The sequence below is a fragment of the Mustelus asterias genome, chromosome 9 (genome assembly GCF_964213995.1).
Source record: "Mustelus asterias chromosome 9, sMusAst1.hap1.1, whole genome shotgun sequence".
Taxonomy (NCBI): domain Eukaryota; kingdom Metazoa; phylum Chordata; class Chondrichthyes; order Carcharhiniformes; family Triakidae; genus Mustelus; species Mustelus asterias.
The window spans coordinates 52,721,365-52,745,075 of NC_135809.1; the positions used below are offsets into that span (position 1 = coordinate 52,721,365).

A 23,711-nucleotide genomic window follows, 5' to 3' on the forward strand; every position below is an offset into this window, starting at 1 on the left:
AACTTTTAAACTTTATCCCTTTAGCCCCAACAGCTATATCTAATTTCTTCTTGAAATCCACAGATTCACCACTCTCTGGGTGTAGAAATTTCTCCTCACCTCAGTCCTAAAAAATTTACCCGTTATCCTCAAACTATGACCCCTGGTTCTGGACCCCCCACCATCGGGAACATTGTTTCTGAATCTACCCTGTCTAATCCTGTTAGAATTTTATGTTTCTATGAGATACCCTCTCATTCTTCCAAACTTCAATGAATACAATCCTAACTTAGTCTCTCCTCAAGTGACAGATCTGCCATCCCTGGAATCAGCCTGGTAAATCTTTGCTGCACTCCCTCTATTGCAAGGGCATCCTTCCTCAGATAAGGAAACAAAAACTGCACACACTACTCCAGGTGTGGCCTCACCAACACCCATTTAGACTCAAAACATTGGCTCTACTCTCTCTCCACAGACGCTGTCAGACCTGCAGAGATTTTCCAGCATTTTTCTGTTTTTGATCCCTATTCCTATACTCAAATCCTCTTGCTATGAATAATATATAGAGTACGGTTTCTTTCCCTATAATTGGCTGCCAATAAAATTGTGTTTCTAATCTAATACCAGTATCACAATCTCATATAAAGTTAGCCATCTGCCATGGACAGCCTTATTATTTGTTTCGCTATATCACATCACTTGTTTTGTTCACATGCATTGCATCAGCAATAAGAAAAGTTAAAAATTAAAGTTTCAAAGCTCATTGGCAATGAGCTAAATCACCATGTTTTTGCTGATATTCATGCTTCATTATCACTGTTGGACTTCATCAGATCTTTTCAACTAAAATCGCTGCTTTGTAATTTGTTTTTAGCTATCCATTATCCTGTATACATTTGCCAGGTCATGATTTCTGTTTGATGAAAGGGTGTAATGGCTGAAGAGGAATGCCAGTAACATCCCCTTCTTATTCTAAAGTTTTAAAGGTTGTAGATTTCCTGCTGATATGCAATACTTAGAATCATTTTAAATCCCCTTTTTAAAAATCAGTCAAAGCCTTGCCCAAAACTTCAGTCAGTCACAGCTTTACATTTCCCATGTTAGACTGCAGCAGTTAAATTTGCTGGCCCGTTAGTTACGTGGGAATTTAGTTGAAGGAGAGGAACATAGAACAGTACAGCACAGAACAGGCCCACGATGTTGTGCCGAGCTTTATCTGAAACCAAGATCAAGCTATCCCACTCCCTATCATCCTGGTGTGCTCCATGTGCCTATCCAATAACCGCTTAAATGTTTCTAAAGTGTCTGACTCCACTATCACTGCAGGCAGTCCATTCCACACCCCAACCACTCTCTGCGTAAAGAACCTACCTCTGATATCCGTCCTGTATCTCCCACCACGAACCCTATAGTTATGCCCCCTTGTAATAGCTCCATCCACCCGAGGAAATAGTCTTTGAACGTTCACTCTATCTATCCCCTTCATCATTTTATACACCTCTATTAAGTCTCCCCTCAGCCTCCTCCGCTCCAGAGAGAACAGCCCTAGCTCCCTCAACCTTTCCTCATATGACCTACCCTCCAAACCAGGCAGCATCCTGGTAAATCTCCTCTGCACTCCTTCCAGCGCTTCCACATCCTTCCTATAGTGAGGTGACCAGAACTGCACACAATATTCCAAATGTGGTCTCACCAAAGTCCTGTACAGTTGCAGCATAACCCCACGGCTCTTAAACTCCAACCCCCTGTTAATAAAAGCTAACACACTATAGGCCTTCTTCACAGCTCTATCCACTTGACTGGCAACCTTTAGAGATCTGTGGATATGGACCCCAAGATCTCTCTGTTCCTCCACAGTCTTCAGAACCCTACCTTTGACCCTGTAATCCACATTTAAATTTGTCCTACCAAAATGAATCACCTCACATTTATCAGGGTTAAACTCCATTTGCCATTTTTCAGCCCAGCTTTGCATCCTATCTATGTCTCTTTGCAGCCTACAACAGCCCTCCACCTCATCCACTACTCCACCAATCTTGGTGTCATCAGCAAATTTACTGATCCACCCTTCAGCCCCCTCCTCTAAGTCATTAATAAAAATCACAAAGAGCAGAGGACCAAGCACTGATCCCTGCGGCACACTGCTAGCAACCTGCCTCCAATCCGAAAATTTTCCATCGACCACCACCCTCTGTCTTCGGTCAGACAGCCAGTTACCTATCCAATCGGCCAACTTTCCCTCTATCCCACACCTCCTCACTTTCATCATAAGCCGACCATGGGGGACCTTATCAAACGCCTTACTAAAATCCATGTATATGACATCAACTGCCCTACCTTCATCAACACACTTAGTTACCTCCTCAAAAAATTCAATCAAATTTGTGAGGCACGACTTGCCCTTCACGAATCCGTGCTGACTATCTCGGATTAATCCGCATCTTTCTAAATGGTTGTAAATCCCATCCCTAAGGACCCTTTCCATCAATTTACCAACCACTGAAGTAAGACAAACCGGTCTATAATTACCAGGGTCATTTCTATTCCCTTTCTTAAACAGAGGAACAACATTCGCCATTCTCCAGTCCTCTGGCACCATCCCCGTGATCAGCGAGGACCCAAAGATCAACGCCAAAGGCTCTGCAATCTCATCCCTTGCCTCCCAAAGAATCCTAGGATACATTTCATCAGGCCCAGGGGACTTATCGACCTTCAGTTTATTCAAAACTGCCAAGACATCCTCCCTCCGAACATCTATTTCCTCCAGCCTATTAGCCTGTAACACCTTCTCTTCCTCAAAAACATGGCCCCTCTCCTTGGTGAACACTGAAGAAAAGTATTCATTCATCACCTCGCCTATCTCTACTGACTCCATACACAAGTTCCCACTACTGTCCTTGACCGGCCCTAACCTCACCCTGGTCATTCTTTTATTCCTCACATAAGAGTAAAAAGCCTTGGGGTTTTCCTTGATCCGACCCGCCAAGGACTTCTCATGTCCCCTCCTAGCTCTCCTAAGCCCCTTTTTCAGCTCATTCCTTGCTAACTTGTAACCCTCAATCGAGCCATCTGAACCTTGTTTCCTCATCCCTACATAAGCTTCCCTCTTCCTTTTCACAAGACATTCCACCTCTTTTGTGAACCATGGTTCCCTCACTCGGCCATTTCCTCCCTGCCTGACAGGAACATACCTATCAAGGACATCCAGTATTTGTTCCTTGAAAAAATTCCACTTTTCATTAGTTCCTTTCTCTGACAGTTTCTGTTCCCAACTTATGCCCCCTAATTCTTGCCTAATCGCATCATAATTACCCCTCCCCCAATTGTAAACTTTGCCCTGCCGTACGGCCCTATCCCTCTCCATTGCAATAACAAAAGACACCGAATTGTGGTCACTATCTCCAAATTGCTCTCCCACAACCAAATCTAACACTTGGCCCGGTTCATTTCCCAGTACCAAATCCAATGTGGCCTCACCTCTAGTCGGCCCATCCACATATTGTGTCAGGAAACCCTCCCGCACACACTGCACAAAAACTGCCCCATCCAAACTATTTGACCTACAAAGGTTCCAATCAATATTTGGAAAGTTAAAGTCCCCCATGACAACTACCCTGTGACCCCCACACATATCCATAATCTGCTTAGCAATTTCTTCCTCCACATCTCTATTACTATTTGGGGGCCTATAGTAAACTCCTAGCAACGTGACCGCTCCTTTCCTATTTCTAACTTCAGCCCATATTACCTCAGTGTGCAGATCCCCCACGAAGTGCCTTTCCGCAGCCGTTAAACTATCCTTGATTAACAATGCCACTCCTCCACCTCTTTTACCAGCTTCCCTACACTTAGTGAAACATCTATTCCCCGGAACGTCCAACAACCATTCCTGTCCTTGTTCTACCCACGTCTCCGTAATGGCCACAACATCGTAGTCCCAAGTACCAATCCACGCCCCAAGTTCATCTACCTTGTTCCGGATGCTCCTTGCATTGAAGTAGACACACTTCAACCCACCTTCCTGTCTATCAGTACCCACCCTTGACCCTGATACCTTCCCCAATACCTCACCACCCTCACTGACTTCTGGACTACAACTCCCTTTCCCACTCCCCTGACAAATTAGTTTAAACCCCCCTGAAGAGCCGTAACAAATTTCCCTCCGAGGATATTGGTGCCCCTCTGGTTCAGGTGCACCCCGTCCTGTTTGTACAGGTCCCACCTTCCCCAGAACGTGTTCCAATTATCCACGTATCTGAAACCCTCCCTCCTACACCATCCCTGCAACCACATATTTAACTGCACTCTCTCCCTGTTCCTCAACTCGCTATCACGTGGTACCGGCAACGTACCAGAGATGACCACATGTTTCGTCTTGGCTCTCAGCTTCCAGCCCAGCTCCAGAAATTCCTGCTTTAAATCCCCGTCCCTTCTCTTACCTATGTCATTGGTACCAATGTGCACCACGACTTGTGACTGTTTCCCCTCCCCCTTCAGAATCTGGAAAACACGGTCTGAGACATCACGGACCTTGGCATCCGGTAGGCAACATACCATCCGTGAGTCTCTTTTGCTGCCACAGAACCTCCTATCTATCCCTCTAACTAACGAGTCCCCAATAACTATCGCCCTCCCGCTCTCCCCCTTTCCCTCCCGAGCCACAGAGACGGACACAGTGCTGGAGATCCTCTCACTGCGGCTCCCCACTGGTATGTCATCCCCCTCAACCGTATCCAAAGCGGAATACTTGTTGCTAAGGGGAATTGGACAGAGAAGTCTTTTTACATTTTTACCAGCTTTACTTATCAGCATTGTCCTGTGACTTAGAATCAATACTTCTAATCCACAATAATTACAACTACTTCCTTTTGCATACATTGAAGGAAATGTTAGGAGCAAGCAATGATTGTAGGTTGCATTTGGCTTACCTTGATACAAGTCCAGGCATCATCTTTGCAGAGGTACAGCAAGCAATCATTTTTTTGCCTTTTGAAGAATGTTTGCAAAACAGCTTTAAGATCTAAATGTATCTCAGTCTCATTGAGAAGCTGTGGTTATGAGTTTAGAAATCACTTGGTTACGCTACTGAAATGGGATTAACTGTGCACAGCAGCAATTTGCCCAGTACCTTGAAGGTGGTGGAAAGAGCTTTCACCTCGGCACTTCACCAGGATCTTCCCAGTTTGTGATTGTGCTTAGCTGCTTGTGCAAGCAAATAGTTAGCCTTGGATACAGACTAAATAGAGCGGATCTGGAGGAAAGGTCATGCTCCCACGAGAAGATTAAACGTGTTGATTGAAAGCGCACTGCTTACCTTTAGTGCTGCCTTAGCTGGCCAGTGCAGCTGACTGTCCTGCTGATTTTTTGGAAATAGCTGGACTCTTTCTTTGTGCTTTGTATTAATTGTCAACCGATCTGGTGTTGTGAAACTTATCCATAAACTTGTAGGACTCCACGTATTCATCACTTGTATATGGCAGCTTAACTTTTCCAACATTAAACATTTGAGAACAGTTGTAACATTCCTGCAGCGAAAGCACAAACCTTTATTTCAGGATGACTGTGGATTGCAAACTGCACTATGCCATCAAGCATTGCATTAAGGTCTGCTTCATTATGGTGACAAGATTTTCAGTAAAGAGATTGTAAAACCTTTACTATTTGAGCGGGTGCATTATGGCATCAAATTACCATGTCATGAAGTGATGGGGGTGAGCCCATGTTTCCTTTTTACCCAATCCTGAGTCCCCTGAAATACGGCAGGAATACCAAAGGCCAAGTTTTTCCCCACAGGTTGGGAGGGGAAACTCAGAAGATAAACTGGCACCTTGAGCTTTTCGGCAGAGATTTGGGGCAGGTTGTCTACCCATTATATTCTTCTCGGGAAAGATGCATATGATTTAATGGATATGAAACAAAATTTGAGAACAAGTAAAACCCAGTAGAATTCACAGTAATTCTAGTGTTTGTACTTATCACGCATGTGGATGGGATTTGCACATCAACCTGACTGTCAGAGATAACAGCTCTTGGCTGACAAAAATTTGGTATCTATGATTATTAGAAGTATTACATAGAAACATAGAAACCCTACAGTGCAGAAGGAGGCCATTCGGCCCATCGAGTCTGCACCGACCACAATCCCACCCAGGCCCTACCCCCACATATTTACCCGCTAATCCCTCTAACCTACGCATCTCAGGACTCTAAGGAGCAATTTTTAACCTGGCCAATCAACCTAACCTGCACATCTTTGGACTGTGGGAGGAAACCGGAGCACCCGGAGGAAACCCACGCAGACACGAGGAGAATGTGCAAACTCCACACAGACAGTGACCCGAGCCGGGAATCGAACCCGAGACCCTGGAGCTGTGAAGCAGCAGTGCTAACCACTGTGCTACCGTGCCGCCCCATCCTTAGGTGCAAAATTCATTACCCCTTTACATTTCCTACTTATAACTTGTCCTTAGTGCTTGAATTGAATAAGCATTTAAAACAGCTGATGAACTAATTTTACTTGTCTTGGTTTCCTTTTGGAAATTAGGATTTGGTATTTGCGTACATTTCGTATCTGTTATTATTAGAATTGCTGAGGTTAGTTTAACATTTCATTGCATTTTAATCATCATTATTACACAATGGGCCACTGTTAGGTTTTATAAGAAGCTTTGACATCCATATTAAATGAACACAATGTTTAATAACCTAAATCAATAAATGTGAGGTAGTGTGTTTGAGGCTTAACTATTTGAGAAAATTTGTAACTGAAATAATTCAATTAAATTATTTTACCTTAAAGATAAGACGACTCAATGCCTGATCTGTTCTGAATTAGTTGATCTTGGTTGGGCATACTCTAGTTAAGAACATAAGAAATAGGTGCAGAAGTAGACCATGCTGCCCATTGAACCTGCTCTGCCATTCAATATGATCATAGTTAATCTTGGATTTCAACTCAATTTTCCTGCCTGCTTCCCTTATGCCTTAATTCCCTGAGGGGTCAAAAGTCTGTCTCTCCCAGCCTTAAATATATTCAATGATGCAGCTTTCACAACTGTTTGGGGTAAAGAATTCCAACGATTCACAAACCTTTGAATTAATTTCTCCGCATCTCAATCCCAACTGATCGGCCCCTTATCCTGAGACTATGCCCTCATGTTTTAGATTTTGCAACGAATGGAAACAATCTCTCAGTGCCTATCCTTTCAAGCCCCTTCAGAATTTTGTAGGTTTCAATGAGATTGCCTCATATGCTCTGGAGTTCAGTACAGTAAAAGTCCAATTTACTCAGCCTCTCAACATAGGACAACCCGTTTGTCCCAGGGACCAATATATTGGACGTTCGCTGTACCACCTTCAGTGCAAGTATATCCTTTCTTAAATGTGGGGACCAAAACTGCTCACTTTACTCCAGTCGACATCAATGTTCCTGTGATAGGGACGAGGAATATTAGTGGAGGCTCCAAATTCTGACCACAACCGAATAACCTTTGCTGGATGTTATTTAAAAATGGTCAGGACTGTGATGTGATCCTCTATGAAAAGATCATTGTCCAAACTTGCACGTGCACAACATTGACTCAGGAATGTGTATTTCACTCACCTTCAGGAGAGGAGGGAAGAATATTCAGGGAGAAAGGAAGAAATTGTACTTGCCACAAGCATTAATGTTTCTACCCTATTTCTCAGCTCACAAAATATATTCTTTTGTCCTAAAATCCCAGTTTTTAACTGTATGCTTCAACTTCTATCTAACACTTGCTCTGATGCATCATATTATCACATTTGAATACATACAAGCTGCAGTGATTCAACAATTATTCAGCAGTAGATTCACTTTTCTGGGCAGTAGGAGAGGCAGGTACATTTTTGTCTTTTAAAAAGTATTTAGACAGTTACATGGGTAAGATGGGTATAGAGTGATATGGGCCAAATGCGAGCAATTGGGACTAGCCTATGGTTAAAAACTGGGTGGCATGGACAAGTTGGGCTGAAGGGCCTGTTTCCATGCTGTAAACCTCTATGACTCTACAATTCACATATGTCAAAGAGATTTTAGTGCGAGCCGCATCAGGAATGAAATAGTTAGCAGAGCTTCCTTTTCAGGTGTATCTCCGTGGCTTGCCTGGACCAAAACTCATACAAAACATGCAAATTATGAGTAGGTGATTGGCCACTTAGTCTTTTAAGTCTGCTCCGCCACCAAATAAGATCATGTGAACATTCCTGCCTGTCCTCAATAACCTTTCACCCCATTGCTTATCAAGAATCTACCTACCGCTGCTTTAAAAATATTCAAAGACTCTGCCGCCACTGCCTTTTGGGGAAGAGAATTCTCAACCCCCTGAGAGAGATTATTTTTCCTCATTCCTGCCTTAAGTGGCTGACCCTTCATTTTTAAACAGTGACCTCGAGATCTGACAGAGCACAGGTGGGAAACCAGGAGTGAAGGGGATGGGAAGATGTTCTGCTGTGTGGTACTTGGGTGTCCAGTAATCCCAGTTTTACATTGTATAAATGTGGTTTCATAATTGCTTAGAAGAGGCAAACAGGAGAAGGAACAGGGGTGGAGTTATGAAAATGTATCAAATTGTCTAGTCAGTGGTGAATTCTCTTTAATGCAACAGATCATTAAAGTAATTAAGATTAGTAGCTAGATACCTGAAAGCAAGTGAGCCAATTATCCCAAGAATAAGTATAACTCGCAATCCCCAAAACAGTGGAAATTATTAATGAACATGGATTGCTCCGTTCAAGGAATGGTTTTGGAATGCCTTATTTACTAATAAGGTTTTAATGATTATAAATCGATCATTTATTGGATCTTTCAGATTAAAGTATACACCTATCACTTCTAACTTTTAATTAATTGCTTTAAAAAATCTGTTGCCCATTCCAGTCCCAGCATTTAGGAACATTCATGATTAATGCATTGCTACTGTTAGCTCCCCAGAGTGCACTTTGCTGAGATGTGTATCATTGCGTAGTAAGAAGTTTAACAACACCAGGTTAAAGTCCAACAGGTTTATTTGGTAGCAAAAGCCACACAAGCTTTCGGAGCTCCAAGCCCCTTCTTCAGGTGAGTACCACTAAACCTGTTGGACTTTAACCTGGTGTTGTTAAACTTCTTACTGTGTTTACCCCAGTCCAACGCCGGCATCTCCATATCATTGCGTATGACAGTGCTTGTTCACATCGGATAGCAGCATTACTTTATATGCATCAATCCTGATAGCTACCTACAATGATGATTAAAAAAACGAATGTACCTGCAGGCAGTTTTTTTTTTGCTGGCTAGATGAGAAGAAAGGAAGCAAAGGGAAAGGCCGCACCATTGGAAAATGTCACACAAGTACTGTACTGTGTTAATAAATAATGAATGGGCGGAGGGTTGACCTTTACACAAGATTGACTATTACTCACATGTATATGATACATCAAGTTCACAGGCTCACCAATACGGATGCAATTTTATTTTTTCTTAATTGGAAAGCCAGATGCTTCCTGGAGAGGCAGAAAAGGCAAGCAATGACTCCATTAATGCATTAATTCGTTAGTCTCTTCAACAGGATGGTGGACATTAGCACTGCCAGCTGCAACTGAAGATCACCAATAACCTGTCACTCAGAGCAGTAGCTTCTACAGCTGGAATAAATGTTAAATGAAAAACAGAATTTCTTTGATTAGAAGCATGCATAATGAAGTCATAACACTGCATGGGACACAGCAATGTAACAAAATATAACCACATACATGTTGACTTGCACTGGACCTTCTCATTAATCTGATAAAGGTCTTAGTGAATGAACCTTCTAACTGTAGAATTTAAAATGTCTGCCGCTAACCTGTGACCTCGCACATGGCTGGGATTCTCCAGTCCCGCTGCAGTGAATGAAGTTTTGGCTGAGTGCCAAATTCATCATTCTTGCTGTCAGCGATGGTGGGTGAGTGAGATTGGAGAAATCTGCCCATAATGCTTTAGTTGAATGTCTTCTCAGCATGTCATTAGCTGAATATACAGGCAATTGATAAAGATGTTCAAATTCATCTTCCTTCAACTCTTAGTTCCCAAATGACTCTGAGTCGCTGATGTAATGAATAGTATTCAAACTGTTTCAAGTAAAATGCTGATCATTTAAATGTACTTACTAAGTTAAGCAGATGCGCATGGTTGCTGTGACAACAATCGAGTCTTGGAGCTCAAAGAAAACTAATGAATACCAGGTTATTCACAGCAGTTTATTTCTTGTAGGTTTAGACCATGAACATCTGGTTATTCCAGTTAACACCAGTTTATTCTTTTGTTTAGACATGTGAGAAATTATTTTGTGTCTCTAGGACAACATAAAATACTCCTCAGCCTGTTATCTGTTTGGGATCAAGTGACCAGCTAATCTGCTCTGGATAGTGGTACCTGAAAATCCCAACAAAAATTTCATTTTTAACTAATCAATTATGTGATCCATAAATGGATGAAGGAGCGTGGAAAACTGATAAAACACACAAAATAGGTGGCCATTAAACGTGTTGATGACACTAAATTGTGTGGGGGAATACTTGGAAGGACAGCAACAGATTATATTAATAAACTTGCAGAAGATGGATAAGTGTGCGCTAGTATATTTTGGTTGGAAGAATAGGGAGATCACAGTCACTTGGTTCCTATGTTGTGGATCAGCATCCATTAATGGAACTACTCAATTTTCATTCCATTGAAATTAAAGGGAATGAAAATCAAGGTGTTTCTGTAATGGGTAATCAAACCTCAACGTTAGACAATCGCACAGACAGTGAAGCTGAAGTTTACCTCCAGGAAAATCATCCGGCACTGAACCTGCGACATGAATAAGTATTTTTTTCCTGCAATTTGTTATTCTGAAATATATCAGTGGAAGGTATGGCACTTTATTGTACCAATCAGCTTTGATTATTGGCAAAGAAACATCCAGATGGAATGTAACCAGTCCATATCACTATGTCTGATAGTTTGAGGGTGTTTTTATTATTTTTATACATCTGCTGTGAGATTCCCTAATCCCATCTGCAATCCTTCTTTTGGTCATAATTCATGACTTCAGTCCTTAAAGCCACAGTCTTCAGCAGAAACCTTCCTTTTCACACACACTGGATCCCATGGGCACATTAAACTCTCACAATCAGAAGATTATTTCAGTGATAGGGATGAACCTCTTGAATTTCTGATGTAGCCTTGTGATTGTCCTCAAAGAGTTCACAATTAGGAAGGTAGATATTTGCAATGTTTATCATGAGGTAACACTTGAAGAAGTTATGTCTGCTTTTCAGAGTGTGAATGAAATACCTTTGGCTCAATGATGGTCTTCCTAACTGTAAATCAGGAAGTGATGGGTTTGAGTCCCACAGCACCAGTGAAGGGTGCCCTGGAATTGCGTTGTGCATGAGTCTGTGTCATGTGGGTGCTGTGGCCATTGTAATTGTCTGAAGAACTCGATAAAGGACCATGTGAAATTAGTCTGGTGAACCATGGGCTCCAGTCGCAGAGGCCCAGTGTTTCTATCTGAAACCATGGAGAGCACAGTTTCTGAATATAGATTGATGTCCAACCAGAATACTTGTGTGCCAGTGGCCCCCTCATCCACTGTAAATGGGTGGATGCAACTTTTAGCTTTGATTGCCAGTTCCAAGAAAAATGACTTGCGAGGAAATCACCTTAGCTACTCCTCCATAGTAAGTGGCTCAAAAATTGTGTTAGGGCCTGCAGCAGAGCAAAGACAGACTTCTGGATGAGAAGCCTCATTACTGTGATAAATCAGATTTTTCCCCTGCTGATTCATTACAAGTGATGGGTTCACCTTATCTGCACTGCACATGAAATTAATCCTTTGGCATTTTATCTCACTGAACGTAAAAATGACAATTCATTCGACATTATTCTTTACCTCCTGAAGATGTTAACTCATGCTGGGCATTGTCACTTTGCATAAGTGGTTGTTTTTCATTTGTGAGCCTTAGCAGGCTATGATACATTTTGGAAACTGTATGAGTTTCATTACCTTTGATTTAAATGGAAGTTCTGATCACAGTTCACTGTCAAAGCAATGAAAACACAAATTATTCTCCCCATGTAAGGGTACTTGCAGTTAAGCAGTGGGTAACTAGCAGGTGAAAGAACAATCTTTACATGAAAAGTTTTGGTCATTTGCAGTTCGGCCATAAGTAATGCTGATCCTAATGCAAAACGGATGGTGCTGATGTGGTTTTAGTATCCACAAAGGAAAAAAGAGACAATCTGCCTTGGTCATTCCTGTGTGTTCCACAGGACACAATGGACATGGTGGAGACCTAGAAATAAGTTTCTTGGCTGAACTTTGACTCTGGTTAATGCAGAAAACAAGGGGAAAGAAAATATTCTGAAAGAAAAAATATTTAAAACGATTGGAGAAGTAATTTATTCTGGAAAGCAATAGAAGCTGTTCACAATTGATGTGTCACTTTACAAAACAATCCTATATTCTGGAACATTCACATCTTCTCCAGAAACAGGGACCAGAAAGTAAACACAGCTGTTATTTTTAAAAACATTTTAATCCTAATGTAAAACTTATAATGCTGTGCTTTCAGCATCATCCTCCCTATCTTTGGGATTAACACTGGGAAGAGGCATTCAGTCAATATCACAGAACAAGAACACATAGGCTGAATCTGTGAAAATAAAGAATTCTATTTTGTTTTGCTCCATCATTAATCCTCCAGATCCCTGCTTCCATCTGAACAAGTGAACCATCAAGTGCTCTTTAAGAACCATCATTATCCTCTTTAGTCAAATCTCTTGAGTAATGGGCATTGCGAAATTCACCATCCCTCTGCCTCCAGACAATTGGAATAAATGATGCAATGGGTCTGACCATAGCAATCAATCATTTAATTGCAGTGTTGCATTAATAAAGATTTTACTTTGCCATAACAATTTTGCATGGGAATCTTTACAATTGGTAATGGATAAGGATAGGAATTCAAATTAACAGAGTTTACCAAAGTTGGCTTCATGTCTTGATTGTGGGGACAAACACTAATTCGGATAACATTTGTCCCAAAGAGCAAAGAAAATGTGTACTATAATTACAATAATGCACTATAACCCGAAAGGAGTGTAACATGTTTCCATTGTGTCCTGTCAGTAAAGCAACCTTGAACAAAGTAGAGCAATTCACACTAAACTTTGTGTAGTGAAATGCATTGGATGAGAGGAATAAGTAATGAATTTTGTTTCTTCATTGCCTGTTGGGACTATACTAGATAAACTTTGATGGTGGGAAACTTGTTTTTTTATTTATGAGAAAGGGCTTGAAATCAGCAGCTGGGTGAAGAAAATGGGTCTTTTTTTCCTCATTGGTGTGGTAAATGAGGAAGAGGTTTTAAAATAAAAAGTAGTTTTGTGTCATTTAATTGTAGAACTTGCAGTCTGCATGTGTTTTTTAATTCAATTGAATAAGTGTTTCCCATTTCCCCTCGCATCGATCTTTCTGCTGTATGAGATATTTTTACAGAAGTTTCTTGTTAACCCTTTCCAAGAAGTTGATGTGTTCTCTAAGCCCCATCCCCCAAAGCCAGAAACAGGCTTTGATGTTTTAAATGCAATAGTCGAGATTGTTATCTGACTGGATGAATGTGGTCTGAAACATCAAAGATTGATTTACTAATTGCAGAATATGGTCTCAACTTTGTGCTGTTCAGTAACTTTGTTATTTTGCATTGTGCTTCAGCCAAAATAGGATTCCTGTCATCTTTCTTAAGGTCAATGAGAAAGGTTGAAATTAAAAATTCATATAGTAACGCTAAGTGTTACACATTTCACCCCTTTTTGTCCCTTTTTGCTGTCTCCTTCCATGCTATTCTTTGGCCGGAGAGGGCAGGGGTGAAAGGTCAAAATGGTGCAGTGATAGACTTTTGCGTATCCAACGTTACTGCTGCTCTCTGAAATGGAATGTGTTCTTTATCTGTGAGGAATAGAGTTCAGTATGGGTTTTTTTTTTATTTTCCTGCAATAATCGAGCATTTTATTTACAAGGTGAGATTTGTTGTGCTTCACTGCCCAGGTCCTTCGGACGACCGTTTAAAAGTACAGCAAAACATCAACAGTCCAGGGGCCCGGTTAGCATGTCAGTGTTTGCTCACATAAATGAGCAGAACGTTCCATTAATTTCATTACTTACATAGAACACATAGTTCACTAATCCCCTTGAGCCCACTCTGCCATTCAATCAGATCATGGTTAATCCGTATCGCCACTCTATTTACCTGTCATCTCCATATTCCTTGATAGACTTACTTAACAATGTCAGAATTTGTTGTTCTACAACTTGTGGAGTTAGCAAATTTGGAGATGTTGCCACATTTGTCTACTGTTCTTTACCATGTGTCACAAAAATCTGGTGAACCAAATGCCACATCTTGGGAGGGATTTTCGGTTCTTCCAGTCCTGTCAAAGTCAACTCCCATTGCAGATTACCCGGTGATAAGACTGGCGAGCCATTGACTTTGAAGATCATGCCAGTAGCCAATAGTGAGCCATAGGAAAACCCACCAGAGGGGAGGTGGAAAATTAGAAAATTCTGGCAATTGCCAATTTGAATTATTATAATCATAATATTGTTGCATGAACACAACAGACAGGAAACTGAAGGCTGTTTTGAACCTCAAGACTTTGCACAATTAGCCCCTCATATGATCCCCGTGATTTGAAATAGGAAATATCATACAGCGATTTATATGTTACACTTTTGGATTATAATACACATTTCAAATCCTGTAGAGTCTAAAATTGCTTCTAAAATCAGGCCCTATGCTTGATGTTAAATAGCGAAGAGTAAGAAAAAGGATTGTCCTTCAGTTTGGTAAATCATGCTTTTCTTCACAATATTTTAAATCGAGCTGTTGAAGATGCAGAATCTAAAATCAACTTTTCGTCCCAGTATTGACCATTCTCAGATTAGACACAATGTGAATCAGATAAAGACAGATAAGCTCGCATTTTTCTCCTGCCTTTCATAACCTCAGGACGGCCCAAAGTGGTTTACAGCCATGAAAATGACGTGAAGTCCCATCACTGTTGTATCATAGGAAACATGGCAGCCAAATTGTACACAACAAGCTTCCACAACTTGAAATGTGATAATGACCAAATAATCTGTTTTAGTGATTGTGGTGAACCATCGTTGGTTCCCACCAGGTAGTACTGAGCCAGGGTCTGGCCAGTACTATGAGTCTGTATATATGTTGCTGTTGGGGTTAGGGTTGGGTTGTTCTACATGTTACTGTTGAGGTTAGGGTTGGGCTGTTCTACCTGTATTATAGTTATTATGGTACATCCCAGTCGGGCTCCGCCTCCTGGGAGAGGTATAAAGGTCACTGCTCTGTCTGGGACCCCTCAGTCTGGGATCGTGTATTATATATGGTAGCTCTATTATAGTAGTTAATAAAAGCCTTTATTTCCTCGAGCATCTCTAGCCTCGTGAGTTATATCGCGCGTCAGTGATATTGATTGAGGAATCAATATTGGCCAGGAGACCAAGGATAACTCCCTTGCTCTTCTTAGAAAAAAGCTCCATGGAATAAATAACAAAGAAAAGTAAAGCACAGGAACATTCCCTTCAGCCTCCAAGCCTGTGCCAATCGTGATGCCCTAGCTAAACTTAAAAAAAAACCTCCTGCCCTTACTTGGGCCGTATCACTCTATTCATGTACCCATCCAGATGCCTCTTAAATGTTGCTGATGTGCTGCTTCCACCACCTCCTCTGGCAGTGCATTCCAGGTATCCACCGCTCTCTGCGTGAAAAACGTCCCCTGCACATCTCCCTTAAACTTTCCCCTCTCATCTTGAACCTGTGCCCCCTTATAATTGACACTTCCACCCTTGAAAAAAGCCTTTGACTATCCACCATGTCTATGCCTCTCATAATTTTGTAGACCTCTCAGGTCTCTCCTCAGCCTCCGTCTTTCCAGTGTAAACAATCCTAGTTTATTCAACCTCTTTGCACTCTATCCAAAGCTTCCACGTTCTTCTGGTAGTGTGGCAACCAGAACTACATGCAATACTCCAAATGCGGCCTAAACAAGGTTTTATATAGTTGCAACATGATTTCCCAACTCTTGTACTCAATGCCCCAGCTGATGAAGGCAAGCATGCCATATGCCGCCTTGATCACCTTGGCCACCTGTGTTGCCACTTTTAGGGAACTGTGGACCTGCACGCCCAGATCCCTGTGTACGTTAATGTTCCTAAGGGTTCTGCCATTTACAGTATAATTCACACCTAAAAATGCATCAACTCCCATTTGTCCGAATTAAATTCCATCTACCATTTCTGTGCCCAAGTCTCCAACCTATCTATATCCTGTTGTATCCTCTGACAATCCCTGGCACCATTAGCAATTTCACCAATCTTCGTGTCATTAGTAAGCAAACTTACTAATCAGACCACCCACATTTTATATATACCACAAACATCAGAGGTCCCAGCACTGATCCCTGTGGAACACCACTAGCTACAGATCTCCATTCTGAAAAGCACCCTTCCACTGCTATTCTCTGTTTTCTATGACCAAGCCAGTTCTATATCCATCTAGCCAGCCCACCCCAAAACCCACGTGATTTTAGTCTTTGTACCAGTCTGCCATGTGGGACCTTGTCAAACACATTACTAAAGTTCAAATAAACTACATTCACAGCGCTTCCCTCATCAATTATCTTTGTCACCTCTTCAAAAAACTCAATCAAGTTGGCGAGACATGACCTTCCTCGTACAAAACCATGCTGCCTGTCAATAACTAGTCCACTTTCCTCCAAATGTGCATATATCCTGTCCCTCAATATCTTCTTCAAAAGCTTCCCCACCACTGATGTCAGGCTCACAGGCCTATAATTTATTGGATTATCTCTGCTTCCTTTCTTGAACAAGGGAACAACTTTGGCTATTCTCCAGTCCTCTGGAACCTCACCTGTTGTCAAAGAGGATGTGAAGATATCTGTTGAGGCCCCAGCTATTTCTCCCCTTGCCTCCCACAGTAACCTGGGATAGATCCCATCCGGTCTCGGGGACTTGTCTACCTTAATGCAATTTAGGATACTCAACACTTCCCCCTTCGATATATTGCAATTCTCTAGATCGTTCACACACCTATCCCTGACCACAACATCCATCATGTCCTTCTCCTTCGTGAATCCCAATACAATGTACTCATTGAGGATCTCATCCGCTTCCTGTAGCTCCATGCATAACTTCTCCATTGTCCCCGAGTGGGCCTACTCTTTCTCGTGCTACCCTCTTGTTCCTAATATATGCATAGAAAGCCTTGGGATTCTCCTTGACCCTGTTTGCTGAAGACATTTCATGGCCCCTTTTAGCCCTCCTAAATCTTTTATGTTTATCTGAGAGGGCAGTCTTGGTTTTGAAAGATGGTACCTCTGACAGTACAGCACTCCCTCAGTACTGCACCAGAGTGTCAGCCTAAATATCTGTGCTCAATTCTCTAGAATGGGATTTGAACACACAATCTTTTTGACTAAGAGGCAAGATTGATTCCTTATAAGCCACAGCTGATACTCAGCCAGAAATTAGTGTGGACAATAACATCTGATGAACACTTAGTGGGGTTCCTGTGGCATTTCTATGTCTGCTAATTTTAACAAAGATATGAACCCTTTCACTTTCAAAGGGTTGGAGCATTTGCTGAAATAGCTGACACCATACAAGTCGTACCAGCACATTAACCATTCTTTGGCAAATGTTATCACCAACAGTCAAGTTCTAATTCAATAATCTCTTTTTTAAAAAAGTATATTTTCAACTGCAACATTGTGAAATTTTCCTCCCCTCATCAGCCACTCTGTTTTCCTGGAATAAGATTTCATGCCAGATATTACTGTTTTGTGCTTCCATCCACTAGGAAATTTAATTCAACCTGAAATAACCAATTTCTTGAAATGGCAAAAATATTCGAGATCTTTTCAGGCTCTGCAGGATTCAAACTCAAGTACCAATGTGAATGGAGTGTGTGCTTAAAGTACTGTGCTACTCAAATCCTCCAGGACAATTGTTCTTCAAACAAACTTTATACTTTAGTAAGATTAAAGACCTTCCAGATCTGATCCCTGTCCATTGGTTATCATTAACAGCTGTGCCACAGGTAGATCTTTAAGAAGCCGAAATATAGACAGTATGAAGCTTGGCGTCTGTTTCCACTGCTGTTTAATTTATTGCATGGGATCAATCACATTTTACATTAGTGTTTACGTTTCTGTGAGTCTGATACATGTGAAGCTGATTTAATCCATGACATAAGCCAAAATAAATTAACCAGATATGACTTCCCTTGGACCAGGTGTAATATAAGCTGCTGGTTGAAAGTGTTCATAGCCAATGCCCTGAAAGAATGTCACATTCTCACTTCCTGACTGAAACTCAGGAACTGGCCGAGACACGGAACAGCTCTTATTAAGAGATAAATCCACAGCAAAAATGAGAGTGATGAAAGAAGCAGCTTTGCAAAGTAAATCTCCAAGTGTTACCCTGCTGTGTGAGGTTAAGTGCAACTATTGTTCAGATTGAAAGACTTTTTTGTCTTTTTGCTGAGTAAACAGAACCTAATTTTTAAAAATCTAAGGCTCATTTGTATCTCATTGTTTTCTAAGAATAAACATTTTTTGTGCTCCCAATAATACAGTAAGTGTTGAATGAAGCTGATTTTATGGCGCTTGGAGTCTATCTGCAAAGTGTTAAATACTTCATACTTCAGCATATTTTCTTTTTTTTTTAAGTGACTGATTGGACAGATGAAGGGAATGTGATTTATAACCATTTTGAGATTTTTTTGATAAGGTGTCCCACAGAAAGCCTGTTAACAAAATTCAGGCATGCAATATAACAGGTAAAGTCACAAATGTATAAACATTTGGTTAATGAACAAGAAATAAAGAGAAAGTCTGATGGTGTACATTGCTTAGTTTGGAAAAGGGTTGCCAGTTTGCACCCCAGAGTCTATTTTTGATCCACTTTTGTTCTCCATGTACATGAGGAGTACAATTAAGCAAATTGTTAACATCACAAATGTAGGCTGGAGAACTAACAAAAGCGTCAATAAGACATAGGGCTGAATATTAGGGTGGTTGGGGTGGGGAGCAAATAGGTTTCCCCCCCACACCCCCCCCCCCCCCCCCCCGCCGCCCCCCCATAACCCCCATCCATTACCCCCCTGCTCCACACCAGTCCACCCCATAGCCACACCATGTTGTGGGTGGGCTAAACAGGGCTGTTGTGAGACTTCCGCTCCTCACTGGGGAGGAGATCATTCCCTCAGGAGCTGCCGGGACTGCAACGAGGAAACACAGGAAAGCCCATGGATTTCTGGAAACTGGTATGTCCAGAGTATTGGGTCGGGAGAGTTTGGGCAGGATATAGGAAGTGGGGTCAGTGGATGGGGGTGGCAGGTTTAAGGCAGCACGTGGGTTGGAGGAAATGGGGGAGGTGGATGGGTTCTATCATGGAAGACTGCCTCCTAAACTACAAAGGATAGACCCCCCCCCCCCCCCCCTCCACTTACCGTCATTAGAAAAAGGTGTTTGAAAAATCCAGCTGCCCACTCCTGTCTGACTGCTCATGCCAAACGTTTTACAGTGTGGGCAGCATATTATCAAGGTCAACTGTGCTTGGTGACGAGCATAGTTGTCGCTCGATTATCTGTTGAAACATGGCGAGTGGGCTGCTGATTTTGGTGCCTGCCCACCGCACCTACCCCATCCCCATATTATGGAGGTGAACTCAGGGGTAGGTGAGAAGGTAGTGGGGTGGATGCCCCACCCTATTTTAGGTGATTTCCCCCGCCAAAAACACACCCAGTAGGGGCACGTTAATCCACAGTTAATTTAACAGAACGGACATTCGGATGGCAAGGGCAGATTACAATGGAGAAGTAGGAAGTAATATGATTTGGCAGGATAAACAATGGATGGGAGCTTATGGTCGATGGAAAGATGTTGCAGGGTTTCAGCAATTTGTGAGATTTCGGCTTTCAAATGCATAGTTGCCTGAAAGTGCAGAGTCATAAAAAGGCCAGCAGTATATTGGGTTCCATTAAGACGGGCATAAAATACCAGAGTGAAGAAAACAATGATGAATTTGTAAGATTCAATATTCAAGACACAGTTAAAATACTGCATGTGGGGTTAGGAATACCTCTACAGAAAGGGCATTAACACCAAAAGAATGCAAACAGTGCAAGTCTGGCAGGAAGTGGCGGATCTTCCAGTCCCACCAAAGTCAATGTCAATTTTTATGCTTTACCCACCCTGGCGCTGGAGAATCCGTGGCAAGGGTTGACTTCCACGGGACTGGAAGATCCCACCGGCGGGAAGAGCTGGAAAATCCTGCCCCGGGCCTATTTCTACTGGTGCAAAGAAGGCTACTTAGAGTGTCAAAGAGGATTTTAATGGGCTTTGGTAGGGTGAACTGGAAAAGAATATTTCTTGCGCCTAAAGAATCTATGATAAAAGGGTCGCCAATTGAAATTTGTCACTATAAGAATAAGGAGAGGAGATAGGATAATTTCCATGTTCCAAGAGTTGTTGGAGAATTGCCACAGGGAGTGGTTGAAATGGAAGCTATTGAATCTTTCAGGGAAAATATTTGAAGTGTTAAATGATGCAGGGCAGTGGGATTACTTGAGATTGCTGCAAAAAGGCCTCCTACGCTGAAAGTTTGTATGGTTGTCAGGTTCATGCAATTCCTGAGAGTGATTATGATAAAATATGAGCTTTCTGTCTTTGTGCACCACTTCAGCAACATAGGCCAAATATATTTTAAAAGTAACTAGAGTATAGAAAGCAGATGCCTTTTTTGACTGGCCATAGTTGGAAACTGTAAGAAAGCAGGAGGGTTCTTTAAGAGGTGATAAAGTTTCACCTAGGAGCTAATATAACTTAAGTATCAGTAGATATGTAAAGCCTAGATGGAGTATTTAAAGCATTTAAGTTATTAAGCATTTCATTTAGAAGGTGCCCCATTGGGTCTTTGGATTGGTTTCAGTCTTAATTCTTTTTTTATTTAGAGGCCTACTGACCTTTAGTAAACGTTAGATTTGTTATGCCCATTGAGGTTTTGCCCATCACTACCACTGGACACTGCTCAGGATGTTTAATGAGACAATAATGTTATAGTGGCATCATATCTAAAGCTTTCTTTCACTATAGCCCCAGCAATGGAGAATATCAGAATTGAATAAGCATCATGTACTGTTGAAGTAATTCAGTGAAGGTAAACGTTTAAAGGGCTGAAGCAGGATCCGAGGTCAGAGGAGGAAAGACGAATTTGCCAAGTCTGTCATGCTGAATTTTCCGCAAAAATCATTTTACTACTTGTTGTTCATGGCTGCTCCCCCCACTCCCCATGAAGCTGCTTCATGTATTGTTACTGCTGCAAAAGTATCCCTACAGTGCAGAAGGAGGCCATCCCATCCAGGCTTTATCCTATCCCTGCAACACCACATATTTACCCCGCTAATCTCTCTCACACTAAGAGGGAATTTAGCATGGCCAATTCACCTCGCGCGCACATCTTTGGACTGTGGGAAGAAACCGGAGCACCCGGAGGAAACCCATGCAGACACGGGGAGAACTTGCAAATTCCACACAGACAGTGACCCGAGCCTGGAATTGAACCTGGATCCTGGCGCTGAGGCAGCAGTGCTAGTGACTCTGCCACCGGGCCGCCCATCTTGCTTCCTGCCCCCAATTTAAGTTCCAAAGTGCAACTGAGAAAAGCGGCAGAAACCTTTCAAAGATTCTCCACCCCATTAAAGTCCGAAGATGTGCAATTAGGTGGATTGGCCATGCTAAATTGCTCCTTAGAGTCCCAAAATGGGATTAGCTGGGTAAATACGTAAGGTTACAGGGTCAGGGTCTGGGTGCGATGCTCTGTTGAAAATCGGTGCAGACTCTATGAGCTGAATGGCCTGCACCTGTACTATAGGGATTCTGTGATTCTACTAACTGAAATGAGGATAATGGCAGCAACATTTCCTGGGTCTGCGCCAGTCCTGGAAGGTGAATGGTCTATGGCCTCCCTCCACTGAAACTCACTTTGGGGAGAAAAATTGAAGGCATAATGTCATATTTATTAAGTATATATAGCAGTGTTTCACTCGTATTTGATTTTATATCCCCCTGTTTTCTCCCTTCCTCTTCTAAAGACACTGACTCTTGATGAGGTACAGTCCAATAGGAGACAACCACTCATTCATGTAATATTCTTCATGTGTAGGCCTGGATCAGGGGTGTCCAACCTTTCTACATGAGGGGGCGATGTGCCCATTTTTATTTTCACTGAGAGCAGGTTAGCAAATTTTGGAAGGATAAGACATTAGAAATTTAGTGATAGGAATGCCAGCCGGCCATTCAGCCCTTCAAGCCTGTTCTATCATTCTATTGGAATTGGATGTTAGCTGATCTGTATGCAATATCCTTTACCTGCTTTTAATTCATATGCCAGTATCCCCTTTCCTAATTTAAAAAAAGACAATCTCAGTCTTGAAGGTTCAAACTGCTCTGCCCAGCATCCATAGGGGAATAAGTTCCAGATTTCCACTACTCTTTATACGAGAAAGTGCTTCCTGAGCTCTAATTGTAAGTTCATTTCCCCTTCGTTCTGGATTCTCCTACCATAGAAAATAGCTTCTCCACCCTATCAAAACCTTTTATTATAAAAGCTCTGCGGTAATATTTGCATCCCACATTATCAATCAATTGCTGTCAGTCATTCAACAGCACCCTCTATAAATCAGAATAAACTCAATGTTTTTGAAACTGCAATTTAACAGAGCAGCTACATAACTCAAGATGTTATACATGGGAGATTAAACCACTGAATTAAATGTTTGATTTGCAATTGAAGAAGATTGTTTAACTGGCAAAGTCACAAGTAAGTAGACAGCTCTTCGTTTTTTTTTACATAGATTGATGTGTTTGTATTTTGATCATCTCCTCCAATTGCATTTACCTTCCACTTATCTGTCACCAGTTAAGCCTCCTATTCCATAGCCACACTTTCAGACATTTTTTATTCCCACCAGTGTCCTCACTCCAACCAAACTCCTCATCCACTGATAATGTTGCTCTTACACCACTTCCTGGGAATGCTGGAGAGAAGTCTAGGATAACTGTCCAATTTCCTTGGCCTGTTCTCTCAGTACAAAACACTCGGCATGACAATGATTAGCATAACCCCATTCCAGACAGTAAAAGCACTTGGATTTCAGATCACAGTCAGAACCCATTGCCTGCATTCCTGAAGCAACCAGAGAGAAATGTGATGAGGTTGCTGTCCATTATTTATCCTTCCAGTGTCACATATCACTAAACCCCTTGCTACGAGTGACACTCTGCCTGTGGATATGTGTTACCTGTAAACCTCTCAGAGGATCTGCTTGGTGAGCCATGTTCATCAGAGCTATTGAACCTCACTGAATATTGCCAGCAGACAGTCCTTCCTTTGCCGCCTCCCACCCTGTAGCCCCTCCCTTGCCACCTCCCACCCTGTAGCCCCTCCCTTGCCACTTCTTATCCTGTAGCCCCTCCATCACCACCTCCATCCTGCAGACTCTCCCTCGCCATCTCCCACCCTGTGCCCCTTCCTCGCTACCTTCTATCCCCCAGTAGTCACACTCTCTGCCACTAACCAGTCCTCAGGGTTCAGGCTGTATGC

At 42.1% G+C, this 23,711-nt stretch overlaps 1 protein-coding gene and 1 long non-coding RNA gene across 3 annotated transcripts in view; one reads left to right on the forward strand and one right to left on the reverse strand.

Moving 5' to 3' along the window:
• LOC144498690 (A disintegrin and metalloproteinase with thrombospondin motifs 20-like) overlaps positions 1 to 23,711 on the forward strand; it is a 417,617-nt gene that overhangs the window by 316,864 nt on the left and 77,042 nt on the right. The gene's annotated exons all lie outside the window — the stretch shown is intronic.
• The window catches only part of LOC144498691 (uncharacterized), a 52,651-nt gene that overhangs the window by 5,558 nt on the left and 23,382 nt on the right, over positions 1 to 23,711 (reverse strand). The window contains exons 3-4 of the long non-coding RNA XR_013498743.1: positions 9,403 to 9,624; positions 5,294 to 5,504 (exon numbers count right to left, since the gene is read on the reverse strand). This is a non-coding gene — a long non-coding RNA (uncharacterized LOC144498691). The remainder of the gene's footprint in view (positions 1 to 5,293; positions 5,505 to 9,402; positions 9,625 to 23,711) is intronic.